The sequence below is a fragment of the Melitaea cinxia genome, chromosome 1 (genome assembly GCF_905220565.1).
Source record: "Melitaea cinxia chromosome 1, ilMelCinx1.1, whole genome shotgun sequence".
Classification (NCBI taxonomy): Eukaryota; Metazoa; Arthropoda; class Insecta; order Lepidoptera; family Nymphalidae; genus Melitaea; species Melitaea cinxia.
Window position 1 is genome coordinate 3,648,821 of NC_059394.1, and position 25,910 is coordinate 3,674,730.

Sequence of the window (25,910 nt, forward strand, 5' to 3'; positions counted from 1 at the left end):
CTTTTACCGATGTTAATGTTTATGGCTACTTTTCCGGTACTTTGAGGGGTAGCTTTACGTTTTTATAACCCACTTACTATGTTTCTTTTGAAGATTTATAACAGGGGAATTTAATATTTAAAAAAAATGACTTTATCTGAACTTACCTCTAAATAAGTGATACTTAAATCTATATATTAAAATAGTGCGGTGTATATTCGTAAAGTAGATTCTGTAGGGAATAATCATTAAGAAACTTAGCAGTCAAACTTAGCCTTTAAAGATTTTTTTTTTATTCTTAATAAAAAATAGGTTTGTCACACAGTGACCACGTCACCTCCATCGTTCTTAACTAAATCAACAACGCCTCTTTAAATATATTAGGACTGATTTATAGCAATTTCTAGCTTCTTCAGAAGTTGGTGAAGCCAAGATACTTATATATTTTAAAAATTGTCAATCATTATAAATTTAGTAAAATCTTGCAAGAAATTAAGCCCCACTTATCCATACTCATCTTTATTATGAATAATCTGAGGGTAATTTTAAAATAAAAGTAACATTAAATATTTTAGTATGAGTCAATTTATCTTTTAAATTAATATTATATTTTGATATAGGTACGGCCACCCGCGGCACGCGCCAGACGCCCTATTAAACATGTAAAACCACTCACTCGTCTGCACCTGGGCTTCTCTTCTGAACAAGAATTAATTACTTTTGTTCACGTTCGTAAATAAATTGTTCCCAACGTAACAAACTGGGAACTAATCCGATCTGGTGTCAGTTACGCTGATTACTGTGACCGTTCCAATAGAAACGTAAAAAGTAGTAATTAGGTACAGGTACAATTAGGTACACACATTTATTTATTTTGTGATCACATAACCAAAGTTCTCACTGAGCTCTACGAATACTTCAAAGATTGATACCAAAACCAGTCTAATAAAAGCATGGTAAAAAGTAGATTTAATAACATCACTATTACATCGGTGACTTAACATCAAAAACTCTGGAGGAAATCTGACTCGTAAAGCGTCTACTTAGCGATAAGACCACCTTTGTAGATTATTATTTGCATGTTTGAATTACTTATTGATGTACATCCTTTGAATAGGAACAAACTTTGAATAGGTACAACAAAGAATATCCGATACGGTCTGTTAAGACCAAAGTAAAAAAAAAAAAAACTCGTCGCTAAAGGAACATAATATCAATCATATTCTATATTTATATAAAACCATATTTAAGAATAAAACACGAAAGTACTGTATTTCATACATACATATATTTCATAAATTACTAGTTATTCGTAAATATTTCATATTAGGTACATCTTTGACATTTTGTACGCAAATTCTATTGCCTATAAATATACTCGTACATGACGAGTGTGAGTGATATTCAAATATTGTAGTATAAAATACCGACAGTAATCCATAATAGTCTGTAACTAGAATGAGAGTTTTCAAGCTTGGAAATAGACTGTAATTCTATTTCCTAGTCTAAAAAGGAAAGACGATGAATTTAAAACGTAACTAACAACTTTAAGATAACAATATATAGAAAACAAAAAGTTACATAAAAAAATCTATATTATACATATAATAATTTTTGACATTATCCGTGTTGGTATTCGAGCGCTTTAATTAAAATTGTTAGGGAAAAACTCAAATATCACAGAAAGTGGAAAATCTACGGACGGATTAGTGATTATGATACTTTCAGATTATTAAGGGATAGACAAAAAAGGGCACAAGTATACTGCTATGATACTTATATTAATAACTCAGAAGAAAAAATATTACGACACAGTAAACATTTTTGGTCATTCGTAAAGTCTAAAAAAAACTGTAATGAATTACCTGGCACGATGTTTTTGAATCATTTGTCTGCGTCAAATGGTATAGAGATTAGTTCTCTTTTCAACAATTATTTTAAATCAGTCTTTCGATCTAATACGCCCAACACAGATTACGATGTAAATAACTTTAACACGTCTCAAAATTGTCATGATAGTGTTTCAATTGGAACTGTCGATATATCGCGTGGGATTGTATCAAGATATTTAAGGAAACTTGACGTTAATAAGGGTTGTGGCCCTGACCTTATACCTCCATATTTTCTAAAAATGTGTAGTGACAGTCTTGCGCTTCCAATATCTCTGCTTTTTGATAAGTCCCTGAAAACCGGAGTTATGCCGCTGTTATGGAAACAGTCATTTGTGGTGCCCGTTTTTAAGTCTGGTAATAAACATAATATTCAGAATTACAGACCTATTTCTAAATTGTGTGTTATCGCTAAATTATTTGAAAAAATTATATATGACAGCATTTTTCCAATTTTTAGGCCTATAATTATTGAACAGCAACACGGTTTTATGAATAATAAATCTACAGAGTCTAATTTGAATGAATTTTTACACCGAATATTGTCTCATATGGATAGTGGTTGTCAGGTTGACGTCGTGTATACCGACTTCTCAAAAGCATTTGATAAAATTTCGCATTATTTATTAATTCGTAGGCTTATAGAAGTTGGTATACATGGCGATCTCCTACGTTGGATGATTTCGTATCTTAGGGAGCGGAGTCAGGCTGTGACAGTTAAAGGCTTTTGCTCATCTTTTGTACCCGTTACCTCAGGTGTGCCTCAGGGTTCTCATCTCGGCCCTCTACTTTTTATTCTATTCATAAATAACATAAATAAGGTATTTAAGAACTCGGAAATATTATTATATGCTGACGACATGAAAATTTTTAAGCCAATTAATACACCTACTGATTGTGCATTGTTGCAGGATGATTTGAACCGTTTATTTGATTACTGTCAGTGCAATGGTCTTATCTTGAACATCGAAAAATGCAATGTCATTACTTTTTCGCGTAAACGTAATACAGTGGAGTACAATTACTGTTTTAACAATGAACCAATCAAGAGGGTTACTGAGGTGAGAGACCTGGGAGTGTACCTTGACTGTAAACTTTTATTTAACTGTCATATTGACTACATTGTTGGCAGGGCGTTTCGAATGCTGGGGTTTATTCTTAGGATTGGAAAAGATTTTCGTAACAGTGCCACACTCTTTACTTTGTACAATGCCTACGTTCGCTCAGTTCTCGAATATGCTTCAACTGTGTGGAACCCAATATACAATGTATACATTGATAGAATTGAGAATGTTCAAAAGAAATTTAGCAAACATATTAGTTTTAAAACTAACTACCTGTTCGCGAAGCCATCCGCTCTGATCTCTTTAAAGGACCGTCGAATGGTTAGGGACGAGCATTTGCTTTATAAAATACTAACCGGTTATGTTGATACCCCTTATCTTTTGAGTAATATTAGTTTGAGATGTCCTCGTTTACAAGCTCGTAAAAAATTACAATTTTTTGTACCTGTAATTAGAACGAAATATGCTCGGAATATTTTTCTTTATCGTGCATGCAACTCTCATAACAATGTGTTTGGTGACATTGACATGTTTAATGTTAACTTAAATAGATTTAAATCTATCACGATGAATGTCATTTCTCGATAATATTTTAATTTTAATTAATAATTTTAATTGTAATCTTAATATCTGATATTGTTAGAATTCTGTCACTTTTTTTTTGTTGTCATTTTTTTTTTTGTTTTCAATCATATTTTATTGGCATTTTAATTTGGTATAAGAAAATATATATCTAAATTTAGACCCTTAGAGTTGAAATTAGTATGCCTTTTTTATTAATGTACTAATTGCTATTATTTGTGCTATTATTATGTGAAGACTTAACTGGAAAATGTATGTCATTTAAATTTTATTTTTAATGTATATCAAACTGTATGTCTTCCTAATAAACATAAATAAATAAATAAATAAATAAATAAAATGGTAGAAAAGTCAAAACTGTACATTGAATATTTTTTTTTAAGAATACTAAGACAGAAATATAGTTTTTAGAATTTTCGTCTGTATGTATGTCCGTAATAAACTCAAATAGTACTGCATGGATTTACTTCAAATTTGGCACGAATATTATTAAGAAGTCGGGTCAACATATAGGCTACATATTACCACGCTACCACCTACGGGGAACGAGCAATGAACCTTTATTTCTTCAACGCATTCTGTAACAACGTGTAATCTAACGACCCATATTTGTTGTTGTTATTATGTTAATAACCATGCTATAAGCTAGCTTCACACTTCACACTATAAATAAAGACATTCTGTAGTATATTTAGTATCAACATTGCACCCGTGCGAAGCCGGGGCGGGTCGCTGGTATATAATAATTTTAAAGTCTCAAAAACAAAATAACTTAATTGACCTACCTCCAACAGTCATTTCTATATATATATATATATATATATATATATATATATATATACACACACAAATAGTATATATAGATATATATCGAAATGTATACTGTATAATCATCGTTCAATAAGTCCCGAGACTAACCTGGAAATGGCGCATATATTAAAAACTCTTTTGATTTTTAAAAAGTACTGGCTATCAATACAAGAATATGTGTCAAATTTTTAAAAATGGAACTATAAAATTATTGATTTTGAAACATATAAGTGACGCTACGGTTGTAATTTCGATACAATGGAAAAAAACGAGTTTCGCGTGTTGATAAAACATTGTTTTTTAATGGGAAAAAATACCGTCGAAGCACAGCAATGGCTTATAAAATGTTATGCAGGATCAGCTCCCTCTAAAGCAACCATTTGTCGGTGGTATGCCGACTTCAAACGCGGTCGCATGGACACCAATGATGGGGAACGCTCGGGTCGTCCAAATGAAGCAGTGACTCAACAAAATATTAACCAAGTCCTTAAAATCGTATTGGAAGATCGGAAGGTAAAAGTTAAAGATGTTTGGCGCTGATGAATCATAATAAAAAGGATTTTTTACATCAGTATGTAACAATGGATGAAACCTGGATATACCATTTCACTCCGGAATCCAATCGGCAGGCAGCGGAGTGGAGAGCGGCTGGTGAAAGCCGCCCGAAGCGTCCAAAGACTCAGAAATCGGCCGGTAAGGTTATGGCGTCTATATTTTGGGATGCGCATGGAATACTTTTCATCGACTACCTTGAAAAGGGGCAAAATATAAATAGTGACTATTACATGTGCTTATTGGAGCGATTGAAGTACGAAATTGCGGATAAACGGCCTCACATGAACAAAAAGAAAGTGGTGTTTCACCAGGACAACGCGCCTTGTCACAAGTCCGTGAGAACGATGGCCAAAATTAACGAATCGGGCTTCGAATTGCTTCCTCATCCCCCTTATTCGCCAGACTTGGCCCCCAGCGATTACTGGCTGTTTGCAGACCTCAAAAAAATGCTTCAGGGTAAGAAATTTGACTCAAATAGTGAAGTTATTGCAGCAACGGAGGCTTATTTTGAAGCCAAAGACAAATCGTTCTACACACATGGGATAGAAAAGTTAGAAAAGCGTTGGAGGGACTGTATCGCTCTTGGAGGAGACTATGTTGATGAATAAAAATTAATTTTATAAAAAAGACCTTTTTTTAGTACTTAGTCTCGGGACTTATTGAACCACGTGTTAACAATATAATTTTAACCATAATTTTGACCTATTTTCTTACAAAATGGGTCAAGATTGACTATTCACCCAGTATATAATTACTTCCTAACTGGCTAGCGTTATTTTACTACGCACAACTTTAAACTGGGTTATCGGATTTAGAAGAGTTTTTATTTTTATTTTTTTATTTTTATTGAAAATGATACTCATATATGAAGGATATTTATAAGTTGATGGCATTTAAATTTAACAAGGTATCTCTAATCGTACAACAATAATGGATAGTTAATTGTTTACTATAACCTTACATATTTAAAATTATTCTGCCTAATTAAGCAACGGGAGATAACTCTAACTGATCGTAAGCTGATATCATAGCAGGTGGACGCTAGTAGCCGGTATCCCCAGCAACTCAAGTTACCTTACTTGGCTGTGTTCATTTTGTAAGGTTGAGTTAGTCGGTTTTTCCTAGTCAGGCATCTCCAAAAATTTAAGCAGGATATTCCTTCTAATAATGCGAATTATATCAAAAGAAACAATACAAGGGAAATGCGTAAAGTAGCAGCGGTCTACGCGCAAGCGTTAAGCATTCTGTAACTGAATTCTATACGCTTTTGCCGTTTATCAGCTTTTGTTTGTTTTTAATCTGGCGCCAACTCAAAATTTGTTTTAATTACTTTAGTCTTTTATTTATATTTTCACTTGTTGATTGTTTTTTGTTAGGCTTTGTTTTGCTAAATATTTTTTTACGTACATGCGACGTGCTATGTCAAAAACGCAGCCACAACTCAATCAATCGAAAATTGGATCGTTTCACGTTATGTTTTGGATTTTATATAAAAATATTCAGTTCATTGTATTTTTTTTTAATGTATACAAACCATCGATTGAATAAATTAACCTAATTTACCTACTTATCAAGTGAAGATTGTTTTTGTTGAGTCTGTTCAAAGCCTGTTCATTCATGCGTATCTAATATAAAATAGCTTTTCTTATTTCCCTTTGTTTTACAAACTCCCTTTTCACCTACGCCGCGTTAGGTTTCGTATAAATTTATAAAGAAAATATATTTTGCCGGGATTTTCTAATAGATAAGCCGTTATCTGAGATACTTTAGGTATGGGTTGATTGATAGAGGATACGTAGAGTAAATAATTTTATCACGAGCCTAATAGCAATTTATAGCCGAGGGTTGGGTTTAAGTTTATCGATGTCCCTTGTAATAAAAACTTTAGGTAACGTATAGAGATTATTGTTGGACATGACTTTGGATAGTACTTTATACAAATCAATAATCTTGGAAACTTTATGATATAGTATGTTGGTAAGGTTAATGTATGTTTATAAATGTTCCCACCGCTGAATACCCCAGATCCTCTAGCGGAAACAATCATCAACATTTTTTTTTTGATAAATATTATACATTTTTCAGTCCTACTTTTAATTTAGATCTGCATCTCAACAAGACCATCAAGATTCAAGCTCGTTTGTTGGGGCTTAAAATACTTGCTTATTATATATAAAATATTTTATTCGGGAAGTACGAAACTCTGTAGAGTTGATTTAATATTCTCATAACTGTTTTAATTTTAAGTACCAAATGTTTGAACAATAAATCTAACAAATGACATAAGATACGAAGGTGTTGAAACAATGTGCAGTGTTCAAATATTTGTTTAAAAAGAGATTAACACCGAAACAGATCCATGATAATGTGACGGAATTCTTCAAGGGAATCTGCTTCATCGGATAACACTGTAAAAATGACTTGCAGTATTTAATCGTTGACGAGAAAGCGTTGAAGATGACCCTTGCTCTAGCCGGTCTACTACGTCTACGACTGAAGAAAACATCCACAAAGTTTGGGATATCAAATTGGGAATCCGCAGATTGACTATAAGGGAAATTGTAGACACTGTAGTCATTTCATATTAGTGAACACAAAACATCATTTATCAATGAACTCAGATTTCCTAGAGTATCCGCTAGGTGGATCGTTAGACTGCTTTCAGTCGAGCAAAAATGAATTCGTCTAACAATTACTCGCGACTGTTTGAAGATCTTTGAAACTGGCCGCTTTTTCATAATGGACGAAACCTGGGTTCATCGCTTTACGCAATAGTCCAAACAACAGTCCAAGCAATGGACAAAATCTGATGAACTGACCCCACAGAAAGGCAATATAATCTGACAAGGTGATGGCACCTGTTTTTGGGATGCTCGTGGAGTCATAACCTTCAAAAAACTAAAAAATAAACTCAGCATACTATTGCACTTTCGTGGCCTGAAATTTTTGTCAAATGAAGAGGTTGAAGCCGTAGTGAACTAGTATTTTGCAGAACTTCAAAAATTATTCTTTAAAGCAGATATAGAAGTTTTACAAACTAGATGAAAGAAATACACTGAATTAGGTGTAATCTGAGAAATAAAAATATTTTTGTATGTAATTTATCTTGTTTTCTGTTGAGAGCAAAAAAAAATTCGATCCAACTGCGTATTAAATAAATATATTTTTAACAACTCAAAGATAAATTTAATAAAAATATAAAACGTGCTGAAACTGCTATATCAAACTTTCATTTTCCACTTTTAACCTGTGTGAAATTTGCAAAATATTTACTTATTTTTAATCACAAACTTAATATTCATTGCTACTACTTTCTTTTGAAAATAAACGGATAATGACTGCATTTGTCTATTTAACTTCAACATGCATAAAAAACTATTCCAACATTGCGAAAGCTGTGTGGTTACGGCAATAAAGAATATAGCCACCCCTTCTTCTTCCCGTGGGTGTCGTATGACGCGACAAAGGGATGACACAGTTCCACTACCATCTTGGAACTTATAAAGCCGACCGATGGCGGGATAACCACCCAACTGCTGGGTTTGAAATACACAGGCCGAATACGGGCAGCAGCCGTCGTCTGTGCGACAAAGCCAGCCCTGCGGTCACCAAACCGCCTGCCCAGCGTGGTGACTATGGGCAACACACATGAGTCCACGCCATTTTTTGACGCGAACTTGTGGAGGCCTATGTCCAACAGTAGACTGCGATAGGCTGAAGTGAGTGAGTGAAAGATACCTTCAAAATTCATACGGCTAGTTTCAATACTATTTATTTTTTAATAATTATATCATCATGTTTTTGTAAGCCACATTTAAAAAATTAAAGGTGTGTTAACATTTTTCGACAACATCCGTTTCGCCGATATTTATTTTTGTTTAAGCATCTACAAAAAAAAAAATGTGAAAGATTGCGTTTGTATCTTCAAAATTACTGAGTCATTTTCCGAAATACGTTTTTCGTTGTTTTTAGACATCTATATGTCTGTGTGATATATGATGTCTGTATGATGATCTATGTATGATAAGATAAGAGTAGGTATATCTGAAGGTATAACATAGAACCTTTTGATGATCTGATGATGCTATCAGTAAAACAAAATCTTGTAAGCTGTTTTCTCTGAAATTGGCTTTTTATTAGTAAATATTAGGTAATTGTATTTTACCTATATACATTGTGACGCACATGTAATTCCAACAGTGTCTATATTTCCTTTATAGCATATTTACCGATATATTACCGAGTCTCATAACACTTTCTCTCCGTGTTGTTAGGTAAACAATCCTAAAAAGACCTTGTAACATTCTCACAAATATGTAGCGTCTTATACTGTTCCCTAAGACAATGTAAACAGAAATAGGCGATAAGCTCGCGTTTTCATACGAGATTAGAAGTGCAAACATACGCCTTTTATTATTATCATCGTAATCATATCCTCTAGAGACTGTTTCCTTATGTGAGAAATTTTGGAAGTTATTGGCACTTTCAGATATAGTTCACGTTTTTATACTACTAGAATGGAAATAGCGTACGGTCTGCCTGGTGGTAAGTGGTTACCGTAGCGTGCGTAATCTATGGATGCCCAAATAGATGATACCATGTGCAACACTATTGCGTTTCTGAACCTACCACTAACAGTCCCCAAGCGCTCTATTTGGCTAGTCAAAGGTACACAACATTCTCTAATAGCAGTATAATTTTGATATGATAATCTGTAAGGTTGAGGTACTTCATCAGATGGGCTACTCCAGACTTCGAGAATATTTCCTGCTTTGCCCTTACCTCAATTATACGTTCAGAATTGTTTTAAATGAAATATTATAACAATGTCGTAAATACAAGTGAAATATTACCTAAACTTGGAGGTAATATAGTATTATACATTTATTATGATTGTCGTAATCATTTCCTCGGGTGGCAATTTCCAATGATGAATGAGTATATTTTGAAGTTACGAGTATGTTTCAAAGTACTCATATATCCGCAATTAGGTATTAGATATATCTATAATATAAAAATGAGTCACTGAATGTGTTGCTAAGCGCAAAACTCGAGAACGGTTGGACCGATTTCGCTAATTCTTTTTTTAAAATATTCCTTGAAGTACGAGGATGGTTCTTACGGAGAGAAAAATTCTAAAAAAAAAATATTAATAATAATAATTAAAATTAAGGAATCGACTGTTAGGCGATACGAAGTTCGCCGGGTCAGCTAGTATATATATAATAGTAACAAAGAACAATAATATATCAAAAACTTTTATCTGTTGGATACCGTTATCCGTCAAATAGCGTTATGCACAAGCGGACTCAGGGTCCTTACTATCGGAAATTTAATACAACTTCGTGAACCATTATTAAATCAAAGATCTGTCTTTTATCAAGAAAGTACAGTAGCATCGGTCTTCTAGAAAGTTGAAAAATTTTTTTAGCATGGTACCGAATTTTCTAACGACATTTTGATATTGTCATTTAAAAATTTCCTATAACTCTCAATCGACACTTCTTCTTCTTTTTTAACAAAATAATAAAAAAAATTAACTTCTTGATATTTGTTTCATACAAAGTTAGAAATACCGTTGGTTGTGCAAGTACTTGTCATTTGCAACAAATAATTCCACGTATCTGATTGTAGCCAGTATTAAATTTCAAACGAGAAGTCATTGAAATAAGAAAGCAAAAACGTTACATGCCTTTTCCATTAAACTATATGTACATAGTATAGAGACGTCCCTTTACCAGTCGTACATCTGCGGTTTTCCACACAATATCCTCGCCTGCGTTTAAAATGATTGGTGACGTATTGACGACAGAACTTATGAGGAAAAATAATTGTGTTCGCTTTTGGCGTTTTATAAGTTATGAAAGAGAGTTTTATTACGTCACACGTTAAATGGGAGGGTGGAGCAATAAAATGTGACGTTGAACAAGTTTAGTTGTGACAAGGAAAATAAGTTACACGTTAAAGTGTAGTCACATTTAAGTTTCAACTCTAAAAAGTCTTTCTTAAAACCAAAATGAATCACCAAATGTGTCGCTAAGCGCTAAACTTAAGCGGGACAAGCCGATATTATCAGTTTCCAATACTTTTAGAAGGTTCTTGTGGAATTAGGAACTAATAAATTTGCATGGAAAATTTTAAAAAAATATGAGAAATGTAACGATTATTTTAACTATACGCATTTGACAGTTCTCAAGACAAGACGACTGTTTGGTTAGGTAAAGTTATAACAAAATCAGCGTCTTGAGACCTTTTTAATTAAATGTTAGGTATTTTAAAAGTTTCTACATTTTTATTGTGTTGCTACGAGCGGCTCACACTCTGTTTTTAACGATTTAACCGCTTGCTTTAAAATTATTTACGCTTGTTTATTTCAGTCTGCCATTCCATCGACGTAAATGTTAAAGAGAAACAGCGTCAATCAGATAAATAATTATTATTAATAGCTTATTAATATGAATAAGCGAAGTCGATGTCTTTAAACAATTATTATTACAATTAATATGATAACACGTTTGACATAAACTGCCCTAGTACATTATCAGCTGTGTCAAGTTGACTTTTAAGATAACACATTTAGGGCACCTATCGGGTTATCTCGTCTTAATACCTTATTTTTATAAACTATTTCTCGAATATATAATTATTTACACTCAGAAACTTAATTAACACGCACTTTACCACCCATATAGTAAATAAAGTTACTTATCTATACCGACTGTAACTGTGTAACGAAACAGACAATTTTTAGTGATGTTTTACTACATTATAAAATTTTAACGTAATGCGAACAATAAACGTAATTCTTTTGACTAGCCCGTTGGCGCAGTTGTACCCCCGCCCTGGTGGTAAACGCAGTTTTTCCCGCGTAAATCCCGGCTTTGCGGGAATTCCGGAATAAAAAGTAGCTATATCTGTTGCTTCATAGCTCTCTCTATCTTACCAGTGAAAGTCCCATAAAAATAAGCTAAGAAAAACAGAAAGACAAGAATTTTAAAATCATTTGTTGATATTTATATATCGTGTAAATAACTATATGGATTTGATAAACCACGGTTATTTCGAAATCACAGACGGGCATTTCAAGAGACTGGTTTTTCTTCAAAACGCACAAACGCATTAATAAATATATAGTTTAATTAACAAAAAATTACTGAATACTAATTTTGAAAGAAAAAAACTTAACATTAAATATTAAATTAAAACATGAGAAGTAATAGGCAACAATTTATCGCTTTTATATAAAAAAAGTTGTGTTTTCAATTATTTTATTATAACAATTGTGAAAACTAAAAATAAACCTGAGAATTTCCACCAGATATCAATGCAGTGACCTCATTCTGTTCTCTATCCATGAATCCCTCGAACTAAAATTCGCAGTATTTAAAATGCCTATCTCTGTTTTAAAATGAAACTGTCCTACACGAATATGTGAGCTGCTTTCATTTTTGGACCGAAATGTACTGACGGAATGATTTTTGTTTTTTGCGGCCTAAATGTTTAAAAATATTCACGAGATAAAATATTCAGTAGTTGTCAGTTCCGTGCTTTCATGAATATCGACATGTGTAATTTCTAGGATTTCATTGTTACCCGAACGAGGTTAAAATCTCAACGAAACTGACGCAATAGCTTCTTTATTATAGGTATAAAAGCTGTATTTGATACTCCAAGGTGATCATTGAAAATCAGCGTCAAATTTTGCGAGGCATACATAAGTTTTTATTAAATGTTTAAATAATTTATCAATTTTTTTTATGTATCACTAGGTCGGCAAACAAGCGTACGGCTCACCTGATGGTAAGCGATTACCGTAGCTTATAGACACCTGCAACACCAGAAGCATCGCAAGCGCATTGCCGACCCAATCCCCAATCCCCCCAGGAGCTCTGGTCACCGTACTCACCAACAGGAACACGATACTGCTTGAAAACAGTATTATTTAGCTGTGATCTTCTGTAAGGTAATGTGATCTTCGGTAAGGCTGTAACTACCCCAGTCGGGCTGCCCATATTTTGAGCAGGAAATTCCTGCTGTGTCCTACCTCAGTTATTTGTTACAGTGTTTTTTTATATTGTTTTATTAAAATTTATATACAATTTACTGTATTCTAATCATAAATTTCATATTATGCTTGTACCTATACAAATTTGCCTTAAAGAGGTCGTGTAATTAACGCAATACAACATTCGAGATTGATTCAAATCAACAATATTCAGACGTTGGGTCGAATCGTCGAATTATAATTTATGTACGAGTTCATAATAACGTGAAGTCCCTACGGTGACCTTCTGTACGGTTCGGGTGTCCTCGTGGTCTCAAAGTTAAGGTTCGGGTAAATGTTCGAGTAATCCATTTTCACAAGAATCACGTTGTCTAACTATCTAGTATAAGCCTCCTCAGTTAAACTTCTTCTAATTCTGTGTCAATTTATGAAAATAAAAGGAAGTAAACAATCAACATTTCACACTGTCTCCTATGTTTAGTGCAGCGCTAGCATTCGGTGCTTGCATTGATGCCCTTTAAGAATACCAGCTTGAATTCCGGGATCTTTCTTTTCGTAGCTTTTTTAAACAAATACTTTAAAACTGGAGAGATACATATTGTGAAAAACGGCAAGATCGTGATAGAACAATAAAATCAACTCTTAAGATACAAGGTTGACGTTGATTTAGACACGTTTAAAATATATAAAAAAGTGTTTTTTTTTTGTTAATTAAGCGCCCCCTAAAGAACATATGTTTCGACTAGCAACCACATTCAACTCTTGGGATCAATGTTTTTGACACATTTCGTCCCAGGAACTCATGCCAAAAACACAATATTCTAAATAAAGTGAAGCGGTGCTTCACACCCGAATAGCTTGTCCCACTTTTACAGAATTAGGTTCGTTTAACGAGTACTGCAGTTCTATTTCAGATGGATCTGCTTATCTGAAGCCACGTAAATAAGTCTAAGATAGGCAAAATAGCTTAGAAAAAGACCAACGCAATATTGCCTTTTCTTTGAACTTTTCTTTAGCGAAGTTTTCTTAGTTTGGGTTTTAACGACAGATTAGCCAGACACCTTACGAAGTGGCATCCTCACATGATTAACATCTAACTTACCAACAAAAAGGGTTTATCAAAAGTTTTTCATAGAATTACGAAATATATGATAGTACACCCTGTCAGCATCCGTGTTTCCGGTCAATTTTAACTTGGATAATTTCAACCGCAAATTGATGAGGCAATTATCCATCAAGCGTCCTATCTCTACTTTCCATCAAGCAAGACTGTCGTCAAGCGTATGCATATTTCGCACAATAAAAAAAGAAAACAACGAATACCAATTTTCATCATACTCTATACGTTTAATGCTAAGCTAGGCTTAAAATTTACAAGCGGAACAAAGCGAAAACTTTCAAGCGAATGTAGGCGTCACTTAAACAGCCTTTTAGAGTTGCCATGTAATTAAAACATGCTTATCTTCAAGCTGGCAATTGGCCTGGCATTTTACGTTCTAATACGAGTTTGGAGTGTTGCCAGTCATGGAAGTGTTGCTTTTTGTGCAAGGTTTAGGACGAAGAATGTGCTGATAATACTAATAACTTGCTTACGATTCAAAGTTTCTCTGTGATATGAAAATAATTTCCTTTTAAAGTTGCATATTTTCAAGTTTGCATTCCATAATTTAACTTTCATAAAAGCGATAACATACTTTTAAAGAATTTGAATATTTTTACAAGCATCTATAGATAAAGGTAACCACTTACCATTATGTAAGTCGTACGCTTGTTTGCTGTCCTAGTCGTATAAAAAATCCAAAGAATCTTACACATGCAATTGAATTCGTTCCTTAAAAACAATTACGACAAACTAAAGCAAGAAGAGAAAAACAAAAAATTAATAATATCTAAATTTTGCGGCTTGTAAGCCAATTAAATATTAGGAGCAATATCAGCTTGATTTAACCAGAGATCATAAATTTAACAGTCAATACTTCCATATTCCAAAAAAAGATAACTCGATTGATACAAAGGTTTAAATTGCCTGATTATAAATAAAAAAGCAAGCCCAAGCTTAGAATAAGTTTGTTGTTTCTCTTCCATATATTATTCACAGAAACAATCTCAAGGAAGCATCTAGTTACCCGCAGTAAGAGCTCATTATCGTCTGCGTCATTCGCAGCGGAATAACAAAGTATAGAGATTTGAGAGCTCTCTCAATTTCGGAAAGGACTTTAATATTCATAAGGCAAATAAATCTACAATGAGATGGTAAAAGTGGGAACATAAAGATACGCTCAGGATGTATCCGAATCTCGACCGGATGAACCTACTACAACTGTTTTTAAGATCTAAATTCATAAAAAGTAGAAAATAAAGATAGCAGATTAAGAACAAATTAATTGTGTAAAATATTATTATATTGTAAATCACTATTAACAATAACATGGTTTAGCAAGGATGTGATTAATTCAAAAAATAGGAATGTGTTTGTGATTCGCAAATAACAAAAATCTACCTAATATAGATATGTACAGATTGTTGAAAGTTGGGTATTTGTCGTGACAATCAAAATCTACTTAACGATGGGACTGAAGCTAGGCGTTGGCTTGAATATGTAGACATCTCGAGATTCGGACTAACACAGAATCTCGATTTACAATGAATACGAGGCACAGATAGCAGCTTCATAATAAGATTATAAATTGTGGTAGATGTTGAAGATAACTTTGAAAATACTCGTGTACTTATTAATCTTACTGTATACGCATCCTTATCTCAACATTTCTAATTCTCTAAGTCTCTGCTTTTCACGAAATCGTAAAAGCTGAGGTAAATTTAAACGTGACGAACCTTTGGAATTAAATATTGATGAAAAACAGCTTCGTATTTATCTTTACGGAAGATTGGGTTTGGATCAGTTTGATTTTCTCCACGACTTACACGGGTATTAAACAAATTTCTCCTGATTTTAATTAAAACTGCTACCTTCTCATAGTAAAGTTTTGAGGTTCTTAAGTTATTTCAAAAGTACTAGTTACGGGGTAAGTTCAGTACTTTGACATCCACATTTCATGAGGTTTTAGGTTTTAGCTTAATGCTATATTTTATTTCTATACATTTCGGTCAGATATAATTCATATTAAATAGATTCAAAGCTCAATCCAATCTCGGTCTAGCCTCGTAAAGTTTTGAAGTTCAAATTTATCTAAAATATCATAATACCTGCGAGGAAATTCGCCTAGCACAATATCTACTACTCAAGCGATAGGTCAAGTTGCTTATTTGTATCACATATGTAAAGATTAGAACAATATACTACAGACGTGTATTACACAGAAAATAAGCACATGGTTCAACATGTAAAGTTAATACTTAATACATTACCTTAAATTCCAGTAATCAACATATTTACTGAAATACAGTACAAAATTATCATATTGTTATTGGCGATGTTGCAATATTATAAGGATCGTCATGGTTGCGTGTTTGTCCCAGTTTGATGGTTTAATACAACAAAGAGCATTCCATGACACTGCAAGCTCCATGACGTGTGTAATCCTACTTGGTTAATATCTGGATTTATTTGATTATTTCAGTAACATTGTCTGACTGCAAACAATTAAAATAACAAACTATATTTGGCTTCGATTTGATGTCGCTCGCTCCCAATTTGTTAACAAGGACTTTGAGATATATTTATTAAACTAAATACAAAGAGAATGAGCGCACAGTGTACTTTTTGTGCAATTAATGTATAAGCACTAATGTCTACATTCATTCACATACTCACGTAGAACACGAAAATGTCTAATCTATAATCTATAATATATATAAACGCGAAAGGTCATTCATCACGAAATCTCCGAAACTATAACACCTACAAACTTGAAATTTGGCAGGTAGGCTCCTTATAAGACGTAGGCATCCGCTAAGAACGGATTTTACGAAACTCGACCCCTAAGGGGGTGAAATGGGGGTTGCAAGTTTGTATGAACGTCCTATGATTTTGAAGTAAGAGACTTGAAATTTAAAATGTATGCTCTATAGATGATGAGAAGGTGTTCAAATAATATATCTTTAGAAATCAACTCCCTTTTGGGGTTGAATCGGGGGATGGTAGGTTGACTCACTCACCACGAAATCTCCGAAACTATAACACCTAAAACCTTGAAATTTGGCAGATAGGCTCCTTATAGGGCGTAAACATTCGCTAAAAACGGGTTTTACGAAATTCGACCCCAAGATGGGTAAAACGGGGGTTGGAAGTTTGTATGAAAGTCCTATGTTTTTGAAATAAACGACTTGAAATTTAAAATGTATGCTCCATAGATGGTGGGGAGGTCTCTAAACAATGTATCTTTAGAAATCAACTCACTTTCGGGGTTAAAACGGGGGATGGTACATTGACTCATTCATCACGAAATATCTGAAACTATAACAGCTACAAATTTGACGTTTGATAGGTAGGTTCCTTATAGAGCGTAAACATCCGCTAAGAACAAATTTTACGAAACACGACCCCTAAGGGGATAAAACGGGGGTTGGAAGTTTGTACGAAAGTCCTATGTTTTTGAAGTAAGAGACTTGAAATTTAAAGTGTATGCTCTATAGATGGTGAGGAGGTGTCCAAATAATGTATATTTAGAAATCAACTCCTTTTTGGGGTTAAAACGGGGGTTCGTAGGTTGACTCACTGATCACGAAATCTCCAAAACTATAACATTTACAAACTTGAAATTTAGCAGGTAGGCTCCTTATAGATTGTAGACATCCGCTAAGAACGGATTTTACGAAACTCGACCCCTAAGGGAGTAAAACGGGGGTTGGAAGTTTGTATGAAAGTCCTATGTTTTTGAAGTAAGAGACTTGAAATTTAAAATGTATGCTCTATAGATGATGAGAAAGTGTACAAATAATGTATCTTTAAAAATAACCTCCCTTTTGGGGTTGAAACGGGGGATGGTAGATTGACTCATTCATCACGAAATCTCCGAAACTATAACAGCTACAAATTTGACGTTTGATAGGTAGGTTTCTTATAGGGCTTAAACATCCGCTAAGAACAAATTTTACGAAACTCGACCCCTAAGGGGGTGAAATGGGGGTTGCAAGTTTGTATGAACGTCCTATGATTTTGAAGTAAGAGACTTGAAATTTAAAATGTATGCTCCATAGATGGTGAGGAGGTCTCTAAACAATGTATCTTTAGAAATCAACTCCCTTTCGGGGTTAAAACGAGGGATGGTACATTGACTCATTCATCACGAAATATCTGAAACTATAACAGCTACAAATTTGACGTTTGATAGGTAGGTTCCTTATAGAGCGTAAACATCCGCTAAGAACAAATTTTACGAAACTCGACCCCTAAGGGGATAAAACGGGGATTGGAAATTTGTATGAAAGTTCTATGTCTTTGAAGTAAGAGACTTGAAATTTAAAATATATGCTCCATAGATGGTGAGGAGGTGTCCAAATAATACATCGTAATCTATATATATAAAAGAGAAAGGTCACTGACTCACTCATCACGAGAACCCAAAAACAGCTGGAAGGTCCATCCATCTAGGATGGATAAAGATGAAATTTGGCAGGGAGGTAGATTATAGTTAGTAGATAATAGTAGTAGAGTAGAGAGATTTAGCGATATTCCACCGCTAAGGGGGTTTAATTGGGGTTGATAGTTTGTATGAAACATATACAGCCTGAAAATAAAACTAAAAATGTGGTGTATAGAGAGGTTTTATAAAAACAAGTATTAAATTATACTAAATTGTGCCTTTTAAAAAGTTACTCAGTGTGATAAGCATTTCAAGTGACTGAAATAAAAAAAAAATGCGTTAAACATCTTAATAGTAATACATATCTTCATAACCACGCGGATGTAGTCGCGGGCAACAGTTAGTGTATTATAAAACAAAGTCCCCAAAAGTGTATGTGATCGATTTCCTCAAAATCTACTGAACGGATTTTCATGCGGTTCAAGAGGAAGGTTTACGGAACGGCTAAGCCGATTATAATGAGAACTGGAAGTGTGCCGGGAAAACTTTGTGACACACTGATTTTAACGCGGGCGAAGCCGCGGGCACAGCTAGTAATAATATATATAAACGCGAAAGGTCACTCATCACGAAATCTCCAAAACTATAACACCTAAAAACTTGAAATTTGACAGGTAGGCTCCTTATAAGACGTAGGCATCCGCTAAGAACGGATTTTATGAGAAACGGCCCCTAAGGGGGTAAAACGGGGGTTGGAAGTTTTTGGGGTTAAAACGGGGGATGGTAGGTTGATTCACTCATCACGGAATCTCCGAAACTATAACAGCCACAAAATTAAAGTTTGGCAGGTAGGTTCCTTATAGGGCGTTAACATCTGTCAATACCGGATTTTACAAAAATCGACCCCTACGGGGGTAAAATGGGGGTTGGAAGTTTGTATGAAAGTCCTATGTTTTTGAAGTAAGAGACTTGAAATAGTATGTAGTATGTAAGGATCGTGGCAAGTGGAAAGAAGTGGTCTCTGCCTACCCCTACGGGAAAGAGGCGTGATTATATGTATGTATGTATGTATGTACTTGAAATTTAAAATGTAGGTGAGGTGTCCAAATAATGAATCGTAATCTATATAGATTAGGGAGGTAGATTATAGTTAGCAGACGTCCGCTAAGAAGGGATTTTACGATATTCCACCGCTATGGGGGTTTAATTGGATTTGATAGTTTATATGAAACACATACAGCCTGAAAATAAAACTAAAAATGTGGTGTACAGAGAGGTTTTATAAAAATAACTATTAAATTTTACTAAATTGTGCCTTTTAAAAAGTTACTCAGTCTGATAAGCATTTCAAGTGACTGAAATAAAAAAAATAGTTTGCGTTAAACTAAATAGTAATGCATATCTTCATAACCACGCGGACGTAGTCGCGGGCAACATTTAGTGTATTATAAAACAAAGTCCTCAAAAGTGTATGTGATCGATTCGCTCAAAATCTACTGAACAGATTTTCATGCGGTTTTACCATTGGAGAGAGGGCTCCACCATTGGCAAGAGGAAGGTTTACGGAACGGCTAAGCCGATTTTGATGATAGTTTCACTGGAAGTTTGCCGAGAAAACTTTGTGACATACTAATTTCAACGCGTGCGAAGCCGCGGGCACAGCTAGTAATAATATAATAATAAATAAACGCCTCAAAATCAATGTTTGACTCCTGTGTAGGGAGCCTGGAAACACACACAATACACAAGAACAAAATAATTGTATAGCTTGGTAAAAAATTCTATAGCATATACAAATGGTTGCTATGAGCGAAAATTGAACCCGGAACCGAAAATGTAATCAACTACCATTATGTACTGTGATTCGTCAAAATTGTATACATGTGTGAGTTCTTTATGATATTGGGTTGCATATAACTACCCTCAGTCACCCCTTGGTAAATCGGATATCACACAAAGGCATATACAAACCAGAGACCTACATAAAAAAGGTATGTAATAAAAAACTACCAATGCTTTTCGATACATATAACAGTTTGTGAGAGTGGAAAGCTAATACTAACAGTCCGATTTTCCTCCTTTTCTTGTCCTTTCCTTAATTTTGTGCATTCGTACCAGCTTCTTCTCAATTGGTTTAGAAATGTTTGTCTTCATGTAACAATAAAATATAAATCACATACATAGATAAGTTTAATATCAAAACGGTCTAAAAGATCTTAGTTGTCGCTAATCTCAAGGGCCCTGATCTGAGGCCCTGAACGCATTGCCCTAGCCACTTACGACCGGTCATCATTAAATCAAGAACCATCTAACTCGATAAATTAAGAAAGAGACAGCAGATTTGCGATCTCTTCATCTACCGAGACCTTTTCAAATGAAGCATGTTACATATGGCGAATTTGTACGAATAGTTTATTTATTATCTTCGTATACTATAATTGGTGAATACTTGAATTATTTTTTAAAGTTATTAAAATCAATGGTTTTCGTGTATGGTATTAATTTTATTCTTATATATTAAATAATTATTGTATTAAATAAGTGTTAATATAACGTATAAGTGTTAATATAACGTATAAGTGATATAACATACTACTATCATAGGATAGTAAATATAGATTTATAAAGACATAGTAATCTTAGTACACGATGACATCATAATGCTGTAATAAAGCCTACTCCTTAATGGTCAATCCTTCTATGGTTATTTGTACAAAAACAAAATTATAAAGAGACGTAAGTAAATATTATTCGCTTTCATACTCTTACATTACTAAACGACTAACAGGAAATAAAAACATGCAGCACGAGTGCAAAATTCAATCTAAGCTGTCACATTAGCATATACTTTTGTGTTGTTCTAAAACTAATAATGAATTCCTAAATAGTAATGTCGCGAACTAGTTCGTTACTGCGCTTTCTTTCCGTCATCGAAAATTCCGGCACCTAAATCGCAACTCAATTTTCCTCGGATTAAATAATAAAGAAATGGCACAAAGTGTAATAATGAACCTACGATAATACTGTGACTTTGATTTGAAATTATTTCATTAGTGATACATACGTTAAAACATGGACTTCTTCGTATTATCGTTGTGTTGATTTTTGTATACATCACGGAAATACCATTTATATTATTTTCTTTAATATTTTTTTACGATTATAGTTTTATTATTATATAGGTTATTTAATTTTTTTATATAATATTTACAAAAGCATAAGTAATCACTTCAAATAAATAAAATGATGGAGTTTTGCCGTCGTCGGAAGCTCAGGTAGATGGATTTGATAGAGTCCTTGTAAGTTTTATTTTCTAGACTAATTTTAGAAATTACGATTTATGACACTATTTATTTTGCTAAGATTTTTTTAAGCTTACTTTTGGTTTTTCAATTTTTTTCAAATAAATCTTCGTAAAGACCACACAAATATATACATATTTACGCTTTAAAATAAAAAAAATATTACACTACGAACATGAAACATACCATTTCATATATATAAAGTTCTGTGGAAAGTAATCATACATTAACGGGAAAGGAGTAAACATTATAACATAATCGCGTGCGACATGACAGCGCTTGCGCATTATGATACAATCAATTTACAATTCTGTACGATTTTTTTTTTTTTCTTTAACAACCATTATGCGGTTTACTGACATTGGCAGTCACGCTACGTTTGAGGAGTGGCGGAAGGATGGCGTCCAGTGCTGTTGGTATTGTATTGAAGTATTTAGCTTCACGATTTTTATTCGATTTTGAAATGTGATGATTAGAAGATTAGTATTGTATTAAAAAGTGTTAGTATGAGTTAAAATGATCAAATAATTTTTCTTTGTTTACAGGTCTTAATTATACACGTTTTTATTGCGTTAATTAAACTGGTTTCGTAATTTACCTTGGCAGTTGGCACATTTTACATACGAAATTAAATATGAAAATGAGTAGAGAAACCGATTTTTTTTTTCTAGTCTCTATATAACTAGTTCAGTCCATTAGGGTATAAACACATGTTAAGTTTGTAACCGATGACAAACCAAACTACACTTGCAATTTTCTTTGGGTTAAATACGGAGCGAATTTTTTTTTTTTGTATATATGTTTAAGATCTTTCTAGATCGATTTTTGTCCGTCATAAAGATTACATTGCTAATTACTGCACTGGCCCTGTCTATACGCTCACAGGCATACATAACAGTCAGTTCGATTCCCACTTATGGCAAGCATTTATATAGGTCATATAAATAAATATATTTGACGTAGTCCTGGCTTTCGTGCTTTTTATTTTTGTATTTTTTGGGATCAATAAAACCTTAGTAAATCCTTTTATTGACTGTCGACTGTGAAGCGTTTATAGTATATATATAGCATAGCTAAGGCAGTGTGCGGCATACGTAACAATAATGACATTGTATGAAAGTCGTTATAACGATAGATGAGTAAAGAGGGCGCTGAATCGTTATAAACAAAATACATATGTATTAAAATTATGAAATATGACTGCATTTACATTACATGTTTCCTTATTTGTGTACGTAATTTTGTCATATAAAAATATTAAAATTTATATTGTGGTATGATTTGAAGTTTTGCACTTCAGCCTATCGCAGTCCAATACTGGACATAGGCCTCCACAAGTTTGCGCCAAAAACGGCGTGAGCTCATGTATATTGCCCATAGTCACCACGCTGAGCAGGCGGGTTGGTGACCGCAGGACTGGCTTTGTCGCACCGAACATGCTACTGCTCATCTTCGGCCTGTGTATTTCAAAGCCACCAGTTGGATGGTTATCCCGCTATCGGTCGGCTTTTTAAGTTCCACGTTGGTAGTGGAACTGTGTTATCCCTAGTCGCCTCTTACGACACCCACGGAAAGAAAGGGAGTGGGTATATTCTTTACTGCCGTAACCACACAGCTTAGCTTACGCTTAGATTTAGTTCTTTGGTAAGGTTAATTATAGTCTAAAAGGGAACGGCAAAATATATTACAACAGAAAAACAGCTGACAGACAACAGTATCACTGTATTTTTTTTTTTTAAGTACGACTCATAGCGGACTAGTAACAAAAAGTTACACAATAATCTAAGTAATAAAAATTTCCACTGTAATACCGGATGGTAAGTAAAATAAATCAATAAGCATTTTGATACTATACGGGACTTAGCGCTATTGTCACTTTGTAGCTATTATTCGTAGACGCCATGGTCACGAGTAACTCAGTCACCGTCAGTAAGCCCCGTAAAATCAAAAGAGTATACAGTGGCCGTGAAAGTTATTAATATTAAGTATGTGGAAACCCTATGAATTTACAACCACATTAACACCGTTTCAATTTGCAATAAATCTAGTCACAACCCTGAGCGTCAGTACACATACAAATGGTTTATGTGTGAGTGCCAAACGAAACAAAGGTGATATTAGAGAATATTTAATGTGCCTACGCAAATTCAAATGTTTATGTCACCATTTATATAAATAACTAAACGAGTCGAGCGTTTTCCCTAGCTTTGGCGTTTGTTACTGTATATACAATACGTCGTTTTGTTTTGTTTCAGCGTATTTGTATACTTGTTAATTGAACAATGTTTCTAATTACAAAAATTGAAGCAAAGATGTGCACGTAGAGAAAAAATTTATGTGATATATGTATTGGTATCGACTATGTGTTTTATAAGCATTTTACTTTCATACGCTACATCAAGGAGCTTTTGCGAATATATCACCGATAATTCTACCATCAAGTAAGAGAAGTGTGATTTTTGCTTACTTCATTGTTTATATATACTGTCTTGTACAATACTTAAAGTTTAGATCTTTATTAACCAACTTGAAATACGGAGGAAGTCATTAACCGACTTCAAAAAAGGAGTAAGTTACTCAATTTGACCGTATATGTATAAATATATTTTTTATTTATGTTCGGGGATAACTTCGTCGTTTATGTACCGATTTTGATAATTCTTTTTTCGTTAGAAAGGAGATATCCTAAGTGTGATACCATGACCAGGATCTTATGATGAAATCCCAGAGAAATCAAGGGAAACCCTCGAACGTGTTGTATTAATTGACGATGTAATTAAAGTCGGTTTTTTTTTTCGTTTGCGAGCAAACACAATTATTTAGGTTTAAATTTTGACACTCCTAATGGCGTAGGTACCGCTCATAAATACAAAACACTAAATTCCCTCTATAGCAGTTGTTTACTAACGATTCAATGCGATCTGATCGTAGAACTATTAGCATCGCATTCCGTTCTAATATTTTGAATATCGAATCGTTATTGCATTCCGTCTCGCGTCCGCAAATTGCTGGTGGCTGGAGGTATTAGAGATTCCGTTTTGGTTAGCTATTTATCATGCTATTTATTTATTTTGCTATTTATTATATTTTATACGTATTCACGTTTGTAGTATCATATGCCATAGCATGTTATGTTTTATCGTAGGTTAAGTAATGACAATAAAATTCACTATAAATGGATATAATAAGATTTTACTATAAGAATAATAGGGATAAATCAAAAATTAATCGTCAGATTTTGTTTAAATTTAGGAGCACATGACAAGTATTAGCTTTTGATTAAAAATATTCATAAAAATCTCAATTTTTTTCGTTGTGTGTGATTAAATTATCAAATGCTACACTGTTAAAAATTTCTTTGGTAAACTTACTAAAAATGTGTGGGAAGTTTTAACGCAAAACAATTTAGTAAATTTACTAAACAGAATGCTTCAACTCAATTTGAGAAAATTACAAAATGTTTTTGGAAATTTACCAAGCAGTTCCAGAAGATTTAAATAGTAATTTTATCATACAGTTTTGTAATTTTACTCAAGAATGTATCATGAAAATGCTTAGTAAATTTACTATGCTGTTTTGTAACTATACTACTTAATTCACTTGAATTGAGTTTGATAAAATTGCAAAATATTTTTGGAGATTTACCAAGCGGTTACAGAAAATTTGATTAGTAATTTTACTATACAGTTTTGTAATTTTATTCAATAATTGATCATAAAAATGTTTAGTAAATTTACTACGCAGTTTCGTAACTACACCAACCAATTCATTTGAATTGGGTTTGATAAAATTACAAAATATTTTTGGAAATTTGCCAAGCAGTTACAGAAAATTTGATTAGTAATTTTACTATACAATTTTGTAATTTTAATCAATAATTGATCATAAAAATGTTTAGTTTTTTATGCATACTAAGAACTTTTAGCCCATAAAACCGTCAGGGAATATTTAATATTTTAAATGATAGTTTATACATAATTATTCTCCTTATATTAGAACTTTAACTGAGAAAAAAAATCATTACTTTTAACTGCAAGAAAAAAATTAAATACATATATTAAGATTGAATGGAAAAAAATTAAGTATTCGATAATTCATTTTCTAACCAGCTAATTCACCAACATTTTCTAACTTTATAACTTGTTAAAAAAAAAATTCGAAAAGAGGATGACCCTGAAGGCCATCCTTGCAACTTCCCGCTATCTACACTCGAAGCGCGCCGAAGTAAGTTCAGGAGT

The 25,910-nt window shown here is 33.4% G+C and overlaps 1 long non-coding RNA gene across 1 annotated transcript; it reads left to right on the forward strand.

Moving 5' to 3' along the window:
* On the forward strand, nt 1-25,910 carry LOC123655406. The gene is made up of 3 exons (XR_006743394.1): nt 1-11; nt 6,256-6,260; nt 25,571-25,910. It is a non-coding gene; the product is annotated as an uncharacterized LOC123655406 (long non-coding RNA).